The 17,475-nt window shown below is 40.0% G+C and overlaps 1 pseudogene across 1 annotated transcript; it reads left to right on the forward strand.

Moving 5' to 3' along the window:
* The first annotated feature begins 14,792 nt into the window (after positions 1–14,792).
* LOC116543397 lies at positions 14,793–16,433 on the forward strand (annotated as a pseudogene). Its single transcript, XR_004265564.1, has 2 exons — positions 14,793–14,810; positions 14,857–16,433. The product of XR_004265564.1 is annotated as a septin-7-like (transcript).
* Positions 16,434–17,475: the final 1,042 nt, after the last annotated feature.

The raw sequence follows: 17,475 nt of genomic DNA on the forward strand, positions 1-17,475 counted from the left end.
AAAGAAGAAACATCTGATATTATTTAAGGACTATTCTAAATTCAGCTCATTTTTTTCTAGTGATTATACAAATGCAAATTTTGATGGTAAAAGTAATATTCACACTAAGTAAAGAACCCTCTGGATATTTCTTGAATTGTTGAATAAGTTATGATGCACACATAATTCATCATTTCAAACAAGTTGTGATATTCTGCTGTTTTGGAAAATTTTATTATATCACATATTTGATGATGTTTCCTCTCCCCTTTACAATCTCTTGTAGTTTATTTATTTATTTATTTATTGAGATGAAGTCTCTCTCTATCACCAAGGCAGGAGTGCAGTGGCGCCATCTTGGCTCACTTCAGCCTTCACCTCCTGGGTTCAAATGACTCTCCTGTCTCAGCCTCCTGAGTAGCTTGGATTACAGGCACCCAGCACCACGGTTGGCTAATTTTTTGTATTTTTAGTAGAGATGGAGTTTCATCATGTTGACCAGGCTAGTCTTGAACTCCTGACCTCAGATGATCTACCGGCCTCAGCCTCCCAACGTGCTGGAATTACAGGCATGAGCCACCACGCCCATCCTACAATCTCTTGCATTTTGAAAAGTATCCTACGTTTTACATGTTGAATCTCCTGAAATAGCTCTCTAATTGTCTTATTTTTTTCTCCCCTATTTTTCTTCTCTTTGTCTTTCTGCTATGCTTTCTGGGAGATTTTCCTCAACTTTATTTTCTAGTTCATCTATTGAGTTTTTCATCTCTTTTTTATTTTTTTTTTAATAGAGTTTCACTCTTGCTGCCCAGGCTGGAGTGTAATGGCGCGATCTCAGCTCACTGCAACCTCTGCCTTCAGGTTTCAAGCAATTCTCCTGCCTTAGCCTCTCAAGTAGCTGGGATTACAGGCACACATTACCACACCTAGCTAATTTTTGTATTTTTAGTAGAAACAGGGTTTCACCATGTTGATCAGACTAGTTTTGAACTCCTGACTTCGTGATCCGCCTGCCTCGGCCTCCCAAAGTGCTGGGATTACAGGCATGAGCCACCATGCCCAGCTGAGTTTTTCATCTCTAATAGGGAATCATATTTTAGTTTCCAAGAAATTTTTTTTTGCACTCTGAACATTTCTTTTTGTGATACAACCTCTGGTCCTACATTCTTGAGTGTCTTATCTCCATGAAAGAAGTAAAGTCCTTGTTTTCCAAATTTTTATGTCCCTGCATGATCTCTTCTAGACTGCTCTTATTTCCCCTATTTCTTTAGTGAGGACTTTATCATATTATAGCTACTCCTTCTATATCTGGTGATCCTGCATTGTCTTTCTATCAATTTATAAGGTCATTAAGGGATGCGTGCTATGATGATACTTACACACAGGGAATCATCTGAATCATGAGACATGCCCATTTTACACTTCGATGATTACATAATTTACATGACATTTCCTAGGGTCTATGCCACATAAATCCATTGATTATGGGTTTGTTTACCATAAGTAATCCTAGACAATGAGGTACATCCTTCTGAAAGTGTTCCAGGGATAAACACTCTCCTGCTGGCAAATACCACCAGTTTGCCTACCAGAAGGTCTGTCATTAACATGTTTACAAGGAGATTTGACAACATCACCTTCTTTCTTTTTTGATTATGTCTCCCAAGTAACAAAGAAAATGAATCGCAGAACTGTTGCTTAACCAGTTACTGCACTGTGTTTACAATGTGCTGGGATCTCTGTAATCCCGGCACTTTGGGAGTCCGAGGTGGGTGGATTACTTGAGGTCAGGAGTGCGAGACCAGCCTGACCAACATGGTGAAACCTCATCTCTACTGAAAACACAAAAATTAGGCCCAGCATGGTGGCCCACAACTATAATCCCTGCACTTTAGGAGGCCGAGGCAGGTGGATCACCTGAGATCAGCAGTTAGAGACCAGCATGGCCAACATGGTGTAACCCTGTCTCTACTAAAAATACAAAATATTAGCCGGACATGGTGGCAGGCACCTGTAATCCCAGCTACTCGGGAGGCTGAGGCAGGAGAATCGCTTGAACCTGGGAGGCAGAGGTTGCAGAGTGAGCCAAGATGGCATCGCTGCACTCCAGCCTGGGCAATAAGAGTGAAACTCCACCTCAAAAAAAAAGAAGGAAGGAAAGAAAGAGAAAGAAAGAAAGGAAGAAAGAAAGGAAGGAAGGAAGGAAGGAAGGAAGGAAGGAAGGAAGGAAGGAAGAAAGAGAAAGAAAGAAAGAAGGAGAGGAATGAAGGAAGGAAGGAAGAAGAAGGAAGGAAGGAAGGAAGGAAGGAAGGAAAGGAAGGAAGGAAGGAAGGAAAAGAAAATTAGTAGCTGGGCATGGCGGTGGGCACCTGTAATCCCAGCTACTTGGGAGTCTGAGGCAGGAGAATTGCTTGAACCTGGGAGGTGGAGGTTGCAGTGAGTCGAGATCACACCACTGGACTCTAGCCTGGGCAACAGAGTGAGACTCTGTCTCAAAGGAAAAAAAAAAAAGGACTCTATGAGTGTAGTATTATTGTATTATCATCCCCATTTAACAAGGATGTGAGGCTCAGTGCTTACAGTTTCCCCATGATACCGAGTAAAATCTCAAATGGCCTAACCTCGAGTTTTCCTCCCCATTGTATTCCCAAAGATAAAGTCCCCTACTCAAATAACCCTTCTTATCATAGGGGCCAGGCACGGTTTCTGTGTAACCCTGTTTCTGCTAACCCTGAGTAGCAGGCTTCAGTTCTGTCAGTCTGAGGAATTGTTCAAACAAGCCAATCACACCCTCCCTCAGGAACCAGGAGTCACCCCACTCTCTTGTTATTACAAAGCCGATGGCCCATAGCCCCCACTTGTTCAGTCTGTTCTCTGTTCCCAAATGCAACCCCTGTGTAGCCCTGCATGGCGTGTGGTGTCCTCCCTTAGACTGTGAGCATATGCGCCCAATAAACTGTTGTCAATCTCATCTCAGGTGCCACACGTTCAGTCATCCTCATAACCTAGAATGGAATCCCTTGCTCACTGATGGGATGAAGATGAGGCAATCAAAACAATCAGCAAATCTAAGTCCACGTGCTTTGTATTACATTACACTGCTTCCCACAGCTAAAAGTCATGCTCCCTTCACCATCTCCAAAATGTAGACTCAGGAAGACACCCAGACATGAAGCTTGAGATTAACGAGGAATGATACACCTGGGTTATTGAACTTCTCCTTGCCTGGGCTCTCAGCAAAATATATCTAGGATTTCTCAAGGGTTGTTACCAGTTACTTGCATCCAGCAAGAAGGCAGAATTACAGCCAGAGTATCCACAGCCATTTGGAAGAACCAAAAAAATGTCAAAAGGGACATTCCAAAATGACTCTGATGAGGCTGTTTCTTTAACAGTGAGCCCTTTCATGGGACTTGAAATCCAGGAGAGCCTCCTCCTTCCACCGGAAGTGCTGCTGGATTCCTTTTCCTCCATGAATGTCCATATATAGGTAAGATGCATCTTTTACCTTCAACACCGTAATTGATTTTTTACCTTCAACAGCGTAATTGATGTCCGTTTTTTCATCACATGACACTTCCTGTCACATGATGATCACAAATATGATGTAGGTAGTGTATTTATAGTGATGATGGGAAGCTAAGAGAGGCAGGGACCTTAAAAGGGGGAAGAAATTGGTGGTGGGAGAGATCAAAGAAAAGGGGACCTGTGGGGAGGAGTGAAGAACAAAAGATGGCTGAGGAGAATGACAGACTGGCCAAAAAGAACTGTTAAGAATAGGGAAACCTAATACTCAGTTTTAACTTGTTTGCATTCACGTGACAAAACTTACCACTTTTCCAAAAGCTTTGATAAAAGGCTATTTTATACGTAAAAGCCTTCCGTGAATTTGGCTTGAGGATTTTGAATGGAAATAAAAAGTACTCCAAAATGAATTTTACATTTGGGTGTACATCATGGTGGAGACAAAGGAACAGCCATTTTCTGAAGAACCAGAGAGAAGGTAAGGCATTAGAAACTAGAGGCGATTCTGATAACCCAAGTGTTTCAAACATTTTCATTGGGTAGACATTGAACTTTTTGCAGAACTTAGTGGATAATTGAGCTAACTATATTTCAATCTTGCAGAACAGGAAGACCTTACCTGGCAATATGCAAGTAATAAAACTTGAGTGTGTTTCAAGCGTCAGGGTAGTTATGTTAATGGCAGTGGTGGGGGTCCACTTCTTAAATAAACCACGTAGCAGGACATCTACTAGCTCACAATTATTAAACTAGTTTTTTTTTAAACGTGTAGCAGGTGTTTCCTGTCACGTGATGATAACAAGGATGATCATATCATCTTGTTATATAAAATTGAAATATGTTTATCTATTTTTTTTTGAGACGGAGTTTTGCTATTATTGGCCAGGCTGGAGTATGGTGGTGCAATATCTCTGCCTACTAGGACCTCTGCCTCCTGAGTTCAAGCGATTCTCCTGACTCAGCCTCTCCAGTAGCTGGGATTACAGGTGTAAGTCACCATGCCTGGCTAATTTTTTTGTATTTTTAGTAGAGATGGGGTTTCACCATGTTGGTTGGGCTGGTCTTGAACTCCTGACTTCAGGTGATCCACTCACCTTGGCCTCCGAAAGTGCTGGGATTACAGGCATGAGCCACTGCACCCAGCTGGAAATACGTTTTTATCTTTCTCAATTCAGTATTAGCATCATCTCTGGGAAGTCTTTTGTGGTTAAACCCAGTCACTCCACTGATAACCATCTCCTTTGTGCCTCTACTGTACCCTCAACAATTGTCTGTCTTAACAACTGGGGCTCTAATGGAACTGCAGATCTGTCCCTCCCAATAGTCAGGATGTCTCTATGGGCAGAGACCACACGTGTTCTGTGTTTTGAGTTTCTAGTGCCTTGAGAAGTGCTTGGCTCACGGTAGGTCCTCGGTCTATATTTGATGAATTAATTAGACACCCGATCTGTCAGGTTAACTCATTAAAGGACCCCAATGAGAGAACAAGGATCATGGCAATGCTGTCATTAAAATGAGGAACTTGCCAAGAGATTGCATGGGTCTGAGCATCTTCTTTTTAGGACAATGACTCTGCCCCTCATGTTTTTCTATCCTGGTGGCTACTCTAGTGCCTAGCACATAGTAACCATTTATTTGATGACGCTTTGCTGAATGGAAAGATGAATAAGTGAGGCTCAGCAGCAACATACACCAGCCTGTGTAGAATTTCAAAAGCTGATGGATCTGTAGGCGTCTCACAAATCATCTGCTACCAGCCTGAAGCCCCTGAAGTAACTGAAAAATAACTGCACAATGAAGCATTTTCATGCAGGCTGCCTTCGGGGCTGTGGAGGTGCTGGCTGCTCCTAAGTAAACACAGGCTGCACTGAAGAGCCATTGTGGGCACTGGTGGTTCTTCTAAGTCCCTCTGGGGTCTGAAGTTCAGCCAGAGCCAGGTCCCTGCCAAGCCCCCACGCAACTTCCAACGTATCCTTCCCTTCTTCATCTTCTTTCTTTTTTAATTAACTAAAAGAAAAATAATCAGGGTGTAGCAGTTAGCAGTGGGCTGCCAATGATAGAAAATTCTCTTTTGTTTACTCAGAGTGTTTGCACCTGATCTACTGAAAAACAGTAATGAGCCCTCAGAAAGCAATTCAGATCCCTGGCCCCAAAGGAAGACAGGCTTTGAACTTGGCGGGAAGGTGTCCAGTGTCCAGGGCAGCAAGGAGTGGGGCTGTGGTGTCCCTCCTCAGGATGAGTCTCATTTCCAGGCAAGTGTTGTCCATAGGCTGCTTCTGTGCTGGCATTCCCGGGACCCTGGGAAGTCTCCAGTGCCCTGGTCTCCCAAATATCTCCTGTTGGTCCTAGTTTGAATCCTGTTGCTTTCTTTGTTCCTTGTTGAAATACAAATGCCACTGGGAAGGACAACCCTAGAAAGGAGTCAGACAAACTGAGTTTAATTCTGGATTTTGCAACTTAATCTTTGAAAATGTGAACACAACAATTTACATCTCTGGATCTCAGTTGTTTTAGCCGTAAAATAGAATTGATTATGCCATGTGACATATAGGATTTTTGAAGTTGGAATTACTTTGTAAATTAAAAAAATACTTTCTATGAATGAAAGTATTATCTGTAATAATTTCTACATGCATGGTACCTTAACACATTGCAACACTGAGTTGCTCTATAAACTGCTTGAAAGCAAGGACTGTGTTTCATTTTGTATTCACAGCAACTAGCTCAGTACAGGGCGAAGGATAAATAAATAAAGGGTAGATGTATTGAGCAGAGCTAGTTTACAGCAGCAGGAAGTTTAAGTATACTCTAACCTACTATCCTGCCTAACATTAAGATCTTTACTTCTTTTTTTTTCCCCATTGATTCTATTGCATTTTAGGTTTTGGGGTACATGTGAAGAACATGCAAGATTGTGGCATACGTACACACGTGGCAGTGTGATTTGCTGCCTTCCTCCCCATCACATACATCTGGCATCTCTCCCCTTGCTATCTCTCCCCAGCTCCCCACCTCCCACCCTGCCTCCCCTATTTCCCCCCAACTGACCCCAGTGTGTAGTGTTCCCCTCCCTGTGTCCATGTGCTCTCATTGTTCAACACCCGCCTATGAGTGAGAACATGCGGTGTTTGAAGATCTTCACTTCTTTAAAGATCACAGGGTAACCACTGAGCTGTATCTTTTTGCTCTGGGAAAGCAGGGCAAACTGACCGTCTCCACTGAATTCCCTGTGGAACTCTGAGCCATCAAACACGATGACTCCTATTCCGGGAACTCTTCATCCCAGATCTCCCCCAGATAGTCCATACGTTACTATAGCTTGAGTATCCCTTATTCAAAATGCTTTGGCCCAGATGTTTTAGAGATTTGAGAATACTTTTCAGATTTGAGAATACTTGCATTATACCAGTTGAACATCATGAATCTGAAGATCCAAAATCTGAAATGCTCCAATGAGCATTTCCTTTCAGCATCATGTCTGCACTCAAAAAGATGTGAATTTTGGATCATTTCAAACTTTGGATTTTTGGATTTGGGATGCATCACTTGTGGACAGTCTTATTGTGCTCTTTGATATAGATGCACTTGTCAGGCTATGTACCAAATCTTTGTTTCCAGAAGAATATTTATCATGTACAAGGGACATGATGAGACAGCAGGAAAAACGTAATGATGTGACATGTTAAAATCACTCATCTGAGCCCATATGCTGATTTGGCTTTTTTACTGAAGCTGAGCAAAGGCACAGATTTTTAAAAATTTACTTCGAGGTCGAGCGCGGTAGCGCACGTCTGTAATCCTGGCAGTTTGGGAGGCCGAGGTGGGTGGATCACCTGAGGTTAGGAGTTTGAGACCAGCTTGGCCAACATGGTGAAACCTTGTCTCTACTAAAAATACAAAAATTAGCTAGGCCTGGTGGCAGGCACCTATAATTCCAGCTAATCGGGAGGCTGAGGCAGGAGGATCACCTGAACCCAAGAGGCGGAGGTTGCAGTGAGCTGAGATTGTGCCACTGCCCTCCAGCCTGGGCAATAGAGTGAGACCCCATCTCAAAAAAAGTAAAAAATAAAATAAAATAAAATTTACTTTGAGAAATAACGTGGACCCAACACCATGGCCATCAGAAAACTGAATTCTATCATCATCAACTTATTGTCGGGTTAATCATTCCTTTGCCCTCCATTTCTTGTTAAGTAAAACCCAGCAAGTGGAGAGATGACTTCTAAGGAGATTTCCATTATCCTGTGTGGGTGCAAAGCACAGCTGTTTTCTGTGTTTAGAATGCCTCCTATTGACCATGCTGGAGTTTCCACCCTCTTTCTCAAAATTGGTCGGAGCATGGGACCAAATCTGGACCACGCGAGACAGAGTTGGCACAGTATTATTTTGGGCCTGCCACACGAGTTCATCTGGAGAAGCAAAGAGCTGCCAAGAGCTGAGAAAAGAGCTGCACAGGATCCCCAAGCAAAGATGCATCCGCAAGACGCATGGGAGACCAAGCCACTGAAGAGAAGACTCATGCCAAGCAAAGGTATGCATTTTGCTTTAATTTTTTTTCTTTTTTCATTAAAACAGTTGTTTTGTTTTTTTTTTTTTTTGTAGAGATGAGGATACACTATGCTGTCCAGGCTGGTGTCAAACTCCTGGTTTCAAGCAGACTTCCTGACTTGGTCTCCCCAAAGTGCTGGGATTATAGGTGTGAATCACTGTGCCCAGCCCACATTTTGATTATTAAGTGCCTAGTGCCAATTTCTGAAACAAAACTGTGTTTGTAACTTAAAGTGGCAATGAGACCATTACCTATTAAAGTGGAAAAAAGCCGTGGATCCACCATAGTTTGGGGGACAGGGACAATTACTGTATTAAATAATATTTTGGCCGGGCATGGTGGCTCACACCTATAATCCCAGTACTTTGGGAGGCTGAGGTGGGTGGATCACCTGAGGTCAGGAGTTTGAGACCAGCCTGGCCAACATGGTGAAACCCCATCTCTACTAAAAATACAAAAATTAGCTGGGTGTGGTGGTGCGCACCTGTAATCCCTGTTACTCTGGAGGCAAGGCAGGAGAATCGCTTGAACCTGGGAGGTAGAGGTTGCAGTGAGCCAAGATCGCGCCACTGCACTCCAGCCTGGGCAACAAGAGCGAGACTTCATCTCAATAATAATAATAATAATATTCAAAGAAACGATGGAAGATAAAAATGAACTTCTTGATCACAACCCATGTATCACTCCTATTCAACATAGCAACTTATATACTCTAAACATTTTTATATTCATTTGAAACCTCAGTTTATTCTCTGAAGATATAGATATCAGATTGTGTAAAAATATTTTCCTCTTTTAATATTATGCACTGGAGGTTAAAAAGCCACTCACTACTGAGTTAACAAATTAACAATAATTAGGTTAAATAATTTATAAAATGTAAGATATACACATTATAGAACTATACACATGACCATTTTCTAGGCACTTGACTAGAATTGACTTGGTCCCAGATAGATAATGAAGGGAGATAAATAGATTTTGTGTTTCTCCTCTGTTCCCTACAGTGGGTAACAAGATGCCAAAAGGGAAACACGTGGGGTTTGCTACTCAGTAGTAGTATGACCAAGAGCAAATTGCTTAGCTGTCATTCATTCATTTTGTGCAATAAACAAGCGATGGTGACATAAGAAGTTGGGAAGTAGTCTCAAGGAACATTCGGGTTTAAGGAGGTTGGCAGCCATAGCCTAGGGATGAAGCTAGGCTGGACTCCAGAGAAGCCCACCAGAGCACCTGGGAGGTACTGCAGGGCATATAGCCCTGAGGACCCCACTGGAGATTGAACTGGGCTCTTTAATGCCCGATTAAACTCTGCAGAAAGGTGCTATGGGGAGACTTGTACTAGCTGCACCTTGTATTGCTAGGTCTGGCATCTGCTATCTTTTAAAAAATTATTATTATTTTATTTTTGAGATGGAGTTTCGCTCTTGTTGCCCAGGCTGGAGTGCAGTGACACAATCTCGGCTCACCACAACCTCCGCCTCCCGGGTTTAAGTGATTCTCCTGCTGCAGCCTCCCAAGTAGCTGGGATAACAGGCATGCGCCACCATGCCCGGGAAATTTTGTATTTTCAGTAGAGATGGGGTTTATCTATGTTGGTCAGGCTGGTCTCAAACTCCCAACCCCAGGTGATCCACCTGCCTCAGCCTCCCAAAGTGCTGGGATTACAGCGTGAGCCACCACGCCCAGCCCCAGCATCTGCTATCTTAGTCCCTGTTTACTTTTATGCCAGCCATAAAACAGTGGCTAAGCTTGCTTTAATTTATTGCATAGGGTAGGAATAGCCTTGAGAGAATAATTAGAAGCCCACTGTTTTTCATTACATTTTAAGACAGCATATTTTCCTGTCTACTGACTTTTAAGAGGGCCCTGCCAAATGGTCTGTGTGAGAGTAAATGAGCAAATAAAAAGATTGCTTTGTAGCTATTTGGACTTGGTGTTTAAGGGGCTTGATCTTCCTTCACATAAAAAAATAAACAAACTCTAACTTCAGTTACTCCAGGTTCCACAAAAATGTACTACGTGTGCCTACAGAAGCAAAAGGGAGAAAAGGATGGAGAGAATGACTTAGTATTCAGAGGAAAGGATTGCTAGCAGTGAACAGAGGGCATTTTATGGATTGATTAGGCAATGATATTGACAAATGATTGGGAAAAATGGAGAAGCAGTAGGACCTTTTGAAATGACATAGAGGGGAAATCTACTATAAACATAGCATGTTGAAAAATAATCCCAAAATGCCAAAGAAATTGTCTGGGAAAATGATGTGCTTTTCCCCAAAGTTCTGTTCTTACTCCAAAATGTCCTTCTCACCTATATAAAAACTTTAACCACCAGCCCTATCAAAAACCAGAGATACCGACGACTGTAAGTTTGATGGTAAAGTTGTGTTTTTAGGTTTTTCTTTTCTTTTTTTCTTTCTTTCTCTTTCTTTCTTTCTTTTCTTTCTTTTCTTTTCTTTTTTTCTTTTCTTTTCTTTTCTTTTCTTTTTTTTGACACGAGGTCTGACTCTGTCACCCAGGCTGAAGTACACTGACACAATCATAGTTCACTGCAGCCTTGAACTCCTGGGCTCAAGCAATCCTCCCACCTCAGCCTGCCAAGTAGCTGGGACTACAGATGTGTGCTGCCATGCCTAGCTTTTTTCATTGTTGGTTATTTTTGTTTGTTTGGTTTGGGGTTTTTTTCTTTGTAGAGACAGAGTCTTACTGTGTTTCTCAGGCTGGTCCCAAACCCCTGGGCTCAAGCCATCCTCCTGCCTCAGCCTCCCAAAGTTCTGGAATTATAAGTATGAGCCACTATGCCGGGCCTAAAGTTTGTAAAAGAATGAGATAGATCTACATGTTATAGTTTTTTAGAAGTCCAACACATATTGTTGAGGAAATAAATTCACTGAGTATACATTATGATACAATTCATGTAAAAAACAAAATATACTCTAGATAATACTACATAGTATCTATTTACCTATCTATTTACTATGTTACTGCTCCTTGATGCCTTTAAATGGATGTTTTCCAAACCTTTTTAATCCATTTTTTATACTTATATAGCTATCTATAGATCTAATATTACTTATATCTTTTTTTTTTTTTTTTATCTGAGACAGGGTCTCACTCTGTTGCCCAGGCTGGAGTGCAGTGGCATGATCTCAGCTCACTGCAACCTCCACCTCCTGGGTTCAAGCAATTCTCCTGCCTCAGCCTCCTTAGTGATTGGGATTACAGGCATGTGCCACTATACCCGGCTGATTTTTGTATTTTTAATGAACACGGGGTTTCACCATGTTGGCCAGGCTGATCTTGAACTCCTGACCTCAGGTTATCCACTCGCCTTGGCCTCCCAAAGTGCTGGGATTACAAGTCTGAGCCACCATACCTGGCCAATATATCTACTAATTATCTACAGATAGCTATATCTGTATATGTGAGAATAGATAGAAAAGGTTTCAAGGAATTTCTACTTCTGGTAGTGGTAGAAATGCATCTACTTACAAGCATCTATTTAAAGGCATCAAGGAGCTATTAACATAATGAATAATTATTAGGCTAGGATCCAAGGAAGGGTAAGGGTTCAGAGAGATGATTCCAGTGTTTGGGATCTCTTTTTCCTTTGGGAGTTATTTCACCATTTACGAGGGACTGCTGAAGGCACAAGAAACTGGAAGTTTCTTTTGATAGTCTTGTTAGGCTAAAAGAACAGGAAAATGACAAGGTTAAATGAATAGTCTAAACACACTAGCTAAAGACAGAAATTTCCAGTTGGATAGAAAGTCAAGAACCAATTATATGTTGTCTATGAGAACTAAGTTTAAATAGAAAAACATAGATGGGTTAAAAGTAAAAGAAGGGAGAGAGTCTTGCCATGTAAACACTAGACAAACAAAAAACACTACAGTAGCTACAAAGGGATACCTCAGAGATGTTGCAGGTTCACTTCCACACAAAGGCAATAAAACATATATCACAATAAAGCAGGCCACATACATTTGTACATTTCTCAGTGCATTTAAAAGTTATATATACACTATACTGTAGCCTATTAGGCGTGCAATAGCATTATGTCTAAAAAATGTACAGACTTTTATTAAAAATAAAAGGCTAACAACCATCTGACCCTTCAGTGAGTTGTAATCATTTTGATGGTGGAGGGTCTTGCCTTGATGTTGATAGCTGCTGACTTGGGGTAGTTGTTGCTGAAGCTCAGGGTAGCTGTGGCAATTCCTTAAAATAAGGCAACAATGAAGTTTGTCACATCGATTGACTTCCTTTCACAAAAGATATCTCTGTAACATGCAATGATGTTTGATAGTATTTTATCCACTAGAACTTCTTTGAAAATTGAAGTCAATACCCTCTGAAAATTGAAAATGAAAAAACAATGGAGAAAAGCAATAAAAACAAAAGCTGGTTCTTTGAGAAGATCAATAAAATTGATAAGCCTTTAGCAATACTGATGAGTTAAAAAAAAAAAAAGGAAGACAAATCGCCAATAACAAGAATGAGAAGAGTGATATTACTACAATTTCCACAGATGTTAAAAGGATAATAGGGCCAGGCATGGTGGCTTACACCTGGAGTCCCAACATTTTGGGATGCCAAGGTGGGTGGATTGCTCGAGCCCAGAGATCCTAGATCAGACTAAGCAATATGACAAAACCCATCTCTGTGGAAAAAAAATAAAGCCAGGTGTGGTGGACTGAGCCTGTAATCCCAGCTACTTGAAAGGCTAAAGTGGAAGGATCACTTGAGGCTAGGAGGTTGAGGCTGCAGTGAGCTCAGATCACACCACTGTACTCCAGCCTGGGTGAGAAAATAAGACCTTGTCTCAAAAAAAAAAGGTGGGGAGGGTCATAGAATATTATAAACAACTTATTAAATAATTCCAGCAAATTTGAGAATTTATACGAAATAGACAAATTCCTTGAAAGACATAAACTACCAAAGCTCCCTCAAGAAGAAACAGATAATCTAAATAGCCCTTTATCTAAGTTTTAAAATTGAACTTATAATTAAAAACCTTCCCACAAAGAAAATTGTTAGGCCAAATGTCTTCACTGTTGAAATGAATTAATTTCGTGACAACAATCTTATCCTAACAGTCAAACCAGACAAAAACAGTACACAAAAGGAAAATCCCAAATCCATATCAGTCATGAATATAGATGCAGAAATCCTCAATAACAAAGCAAATTGAATCAAGTAAATATATAAAAAGGATAATACACCATTGCTAAGTGGAGTTCATCCAAGGAATTGATTCAACATTTGAAATATTTTATTCAACTTTCAACATTTGAAAATCAATCAATGTAATTCACCATAATATCAGACTAAAGATGAAAAACCTCATGATAATCTCAACAGATATATAAAAAGCAGTGGACAAAATTCAAAATATATTCAGTATGAAATAAAACAAACAAACAAACAAACATAAAGGCCTCCCAGCAAATTAGAAATAAAAGAGAAGTTCTGGGCTGGGCGTGGTGGCTCACGCCTAAAATTCCAGCACTTTGGGAGGCTCTGCCTCTTGGGTTCAAGTCATTCTCCTGCCTTAGTCCCCTGAGTAGCTGGGATTACAGCTGCCTGCCATCACACTCAGCTAATTTTTGTATTTTTAGTAGAGACGGGGTTTCACCACGTTGGCCAGGCTGGTCTTGAACTCTTGACCTCAGGTGATTCACTTGCCTCAGCCTTCCAAAGTGCTGGGATTACAGGCATGGGCCACTGCACCCAGCCTTCATTGTGGTTTTGATTTGCATTTTCCTGATGATTAATGATTCTGAGTATCTTTTCATGTTCTTATTGGCTATTTATATATCTTTCTTAGAGAAATGACTATTCAGAGCCTTTGCTCATTTCTAAATTGACGTATTTTTTCTTTTATTATTGATTTGTAAATATTCTTTATACATTCTAGATACAAGTCCCTTATCAAATATATGATTTGCAAAAAATTTCTCCCATTCCGTGGGTTGTCTTTTCTCTTTCTTGATTGTGTCTTTTGATACACAGACGTTTTACATTTTGATGAAGCCTCATGTATCTATTTTTTTTCCTTTGGTTGCTTGTGCTTTTAGTGGCATATATAAGAATTCTTTGTCAAATCCAAGGTGATGAAGATCAATCTCTATATTTCACTCTAAGACTCTTTTAATTTTTAGCCCTTACATTTAGGTCTTTGATCCCTTTTGAATTCATTGTTTGCATGGTGTGAGGTAAGAACTCAACTTTACTTTTGCTTTTGCATGCCGATATCTAGTTATCCCAGCACCATTTGTTGAAAAGACTATTATTTCACCTATTGAATGATCTTCATCTTTTTGCTGAAAATTGACCATAGGTGTATGGGTTTATTTCCGAACTCTCAATTCTATTGCATTGACAACACAACTTTAAATTTTATCTAACACAAAAATTGACAAAGGATCCAAGAGAAATTGACAGCCACAGTGGAAGTTTAAAAAACACTTCTTGGCCAGGTGCAGTAATCCCAGCACTTTGGGAGCTTGAGGTGGGAGGATTGGTTGAGGCTAGGAGTTCAAGACCAGCCTGGGCAACATGGCAAGATCCCGTCTCTAAACAAAATTTTTTAATTAGCTGGGTGTTGGGGTCACCACCTGCAGGGGTCTGCCAGCAGACCCTGACTCAACGATGGATAAATAAATTCACTTACACCCAGAACTTTGGGGTAGGGTTTGTCAGTCAGTGTGAGATCCGCTACTGAGGAGAGAAGCGTCAACAGCAGCACCATGGAAATCTGGAACACTACAATGATGGAAATGTGTTCTTTACAAAGTAGCTCAACAGAAGAACCCTGAAGGCTCTGTGGGATTTGCCAATCTCCCAAATCAAGTATACAGAAAATCAGTGAATAGAGGGTTTGAATTCTCGCTTATGGTAGTAGGTGAATGTGGATTGGGAAAGTCGACATTAACCAACTCATTATTCCTGACAGATTTGTATTCTCCGGAGTATCCAGTTCCTTCTCATAGAATAAAAAAGACTATACAGGTTGAACAATCCAAAGTTTTAATCAAAGAAGGTGGTGTTCAGTCGCTACTCACAGTAGTTGATATCCCAGGATTCGGAGAAGCAGTGGATAATTGTAATTGCTGGCAGCCTGTTATTGACTACACTGATAGTAAATCTGATGACTACCTAAATGCAGAATCGAGAGTGAACAGACGTCAGATGCCTGATAACAGGGTGCAGTGTTGTTTACACTTCATTGCTCCTTCAGGACATGGATTTAAACCATTGGATATTGAGTTTATGAAGCATTTGCAAGAAAAAGTGAATGTCATCCCACTTATTGCTAAAGCAGACACACTCACACTAGAGGAATGCCATCAGTTTAAAAAACGGATAATGAAAGAAATCCAGGAACATGAAATTAAAATACGTGAATTTCCAGAAACAGATGATGAAGAAGAAAATAAACTTGTTAAAAATATAAAGATGGTTTACTTGCTGTGGTAGGTAGTAATACTATCATTGAAGTTAATGGCAAAACGATCCGAGGAAGGCAGTATTCTTGGGGTGTTGCTGAAGTTGAAAATGGTGAACATTCTAATTTTACACTCTAAGAAATATGTTGGTAAGAACACACACTTGAAAGATGTTGCTAATAATGTTCACTGTGAGAATCACAGAAGCAAAAAATTGGCAGCTGTGACTTATAATGGAGATGATAACAAGAATAAAGGGCAGCTGACTAAGAGCCCGCTGGCACAAATGGAAGATGAAAGAAGGGAGCCACGTAGCTAAAATGAAGACAATGGAGATGTAGATGGAGCAGATGTTTGAGATGAAGGTCAAAAAAGAAGTTCAAAAACTGAAGGACTCTGAAGCTGAGCTCCAGCGGCACCATGAACAAATGAAAAAGAATTTGGACACACAGCACAAAGAATTAGAGGGAAAATGTCATCAGTTTGAGGATGAGAAAGTAAACTGGGAAACTCAATAACATGTTTTAGAACAACAGAACTCTTTGAGGACCTTGGAAAAGAACAAGAAGAAAGGGAAGATCTTTTAAACTCTCTATTGACCACCAGTTACATATTAGTTGCCAATAGGCCAGCTTGGACATCAGTGTTTGTTGAATCCGTTTGACCAATTTGCACCAGCTTTATCCATTAATGATGGATTTAACAGCATGACAAAAATTATTTTGTTGTTGTTGTTCTTGATGGAGATTAAGATGCCTTGAATTGTCTAGGGTGTTATGTACTTAGAAAGTAACAGCTCTAAGTACCTTTCCTACATTTTTTTTAAATTTATTAAACAGGTATCTTCAGTTTAATGCAAGAGAATATTTTACCGTTGTACAATCATCTTCTGGTGGTTTGATTGTTTACAGAATATTCCAAAATAAAAGGACCGAAAGGTTTTCAAAAATTAAATAAGCTAAGCATCCATCTCAAGACGTCATAAAAATGTTGGAAAATAGAAAGCTAAGAGCAAAACTGAGTAAACAGAATATAATCAATGAAGAACAAATTTGGCTTTTTTGAAAACACTACTAAAACCAGCAAACTCTAGCCAAGATTGATTAAGTAAAAAAGAATGAAGTCACAAATAACCAATATCAAGAATAAAAGAAAGGATAACTATGGATCTTATAGATTTTTAAGATAATATGAGGATATTATGAGCTAGATATGCCAAAAATATTTAGATTAAATGGAAAATTTATCGTATCATGTAACTTAACAAAAATGATTCAAGAAGAAATAGCCAAATAGTTCCCCAATGTCAATGAAATTGAATTAGATGTTTATTCCCACAAAAATTCCATATCCAGATGGCTTTATTAGCAAATATTACCAAATATTTAAGAAAAGATTCACAAATTACTCAGCAGAAAAACAATATATCCACCAACTTGTTTTATGTCACGTCATCCTACAATCTTCTGATCTCAATGGTTTTCAATGAGAAACCAACTGTTCATGTTACTGAAAATCCCTGTACATGGTAAGTTCCTTCTCTCTTTCTTGCTGCTTTCAAGATTTTCTCCTTGTCTTTGGTTTTCCACAGTTTGATTATTATGTGTCTTAGTGATATCTCTTTGAATTTATCCAACTTAGAGTTTGTTGAACTTCCTGAATGGATAGATTAATGTTGTTCATAAATTTGGGAAGTTTGGGCCATAATTTCTCCAAATATTCTTTTCTTCCCTTTTTCTCTTTCTTCTTCCTCTGTATATTCCATAATGAATATATTGATATGGGTGAAAGTATCTTAGGAGGGTCTTAACCTCTGTCCAATGTTTTATTCTTAATTCTTTTTTAAATTTTTCAAAATTAATTATTTTTTTATTTTAATAGTTTTTGGGGAACAATCGTTTTTGGATATTTGGTTACATGGATAAGTTCTTTAGTGGTGATTTCTGAGATTTTGGTGTATCTGTTACCC

This window comes from Sapajus apella, unplaced genomic scaffold, assembly GCF_009761245.1.
Source record: "Sapajus apella isolate SASKATOON/1434 unplaced genomic scaffold, GSC_monkey_1.0 scaffold4, whole genome shotgun sequence".
Classification (NCBI taxonomy): Eukaryota; Metazoa; Chordata; class Mammalia; order Primates; family Cebidae; genus Sapajus; species Sapajus apella.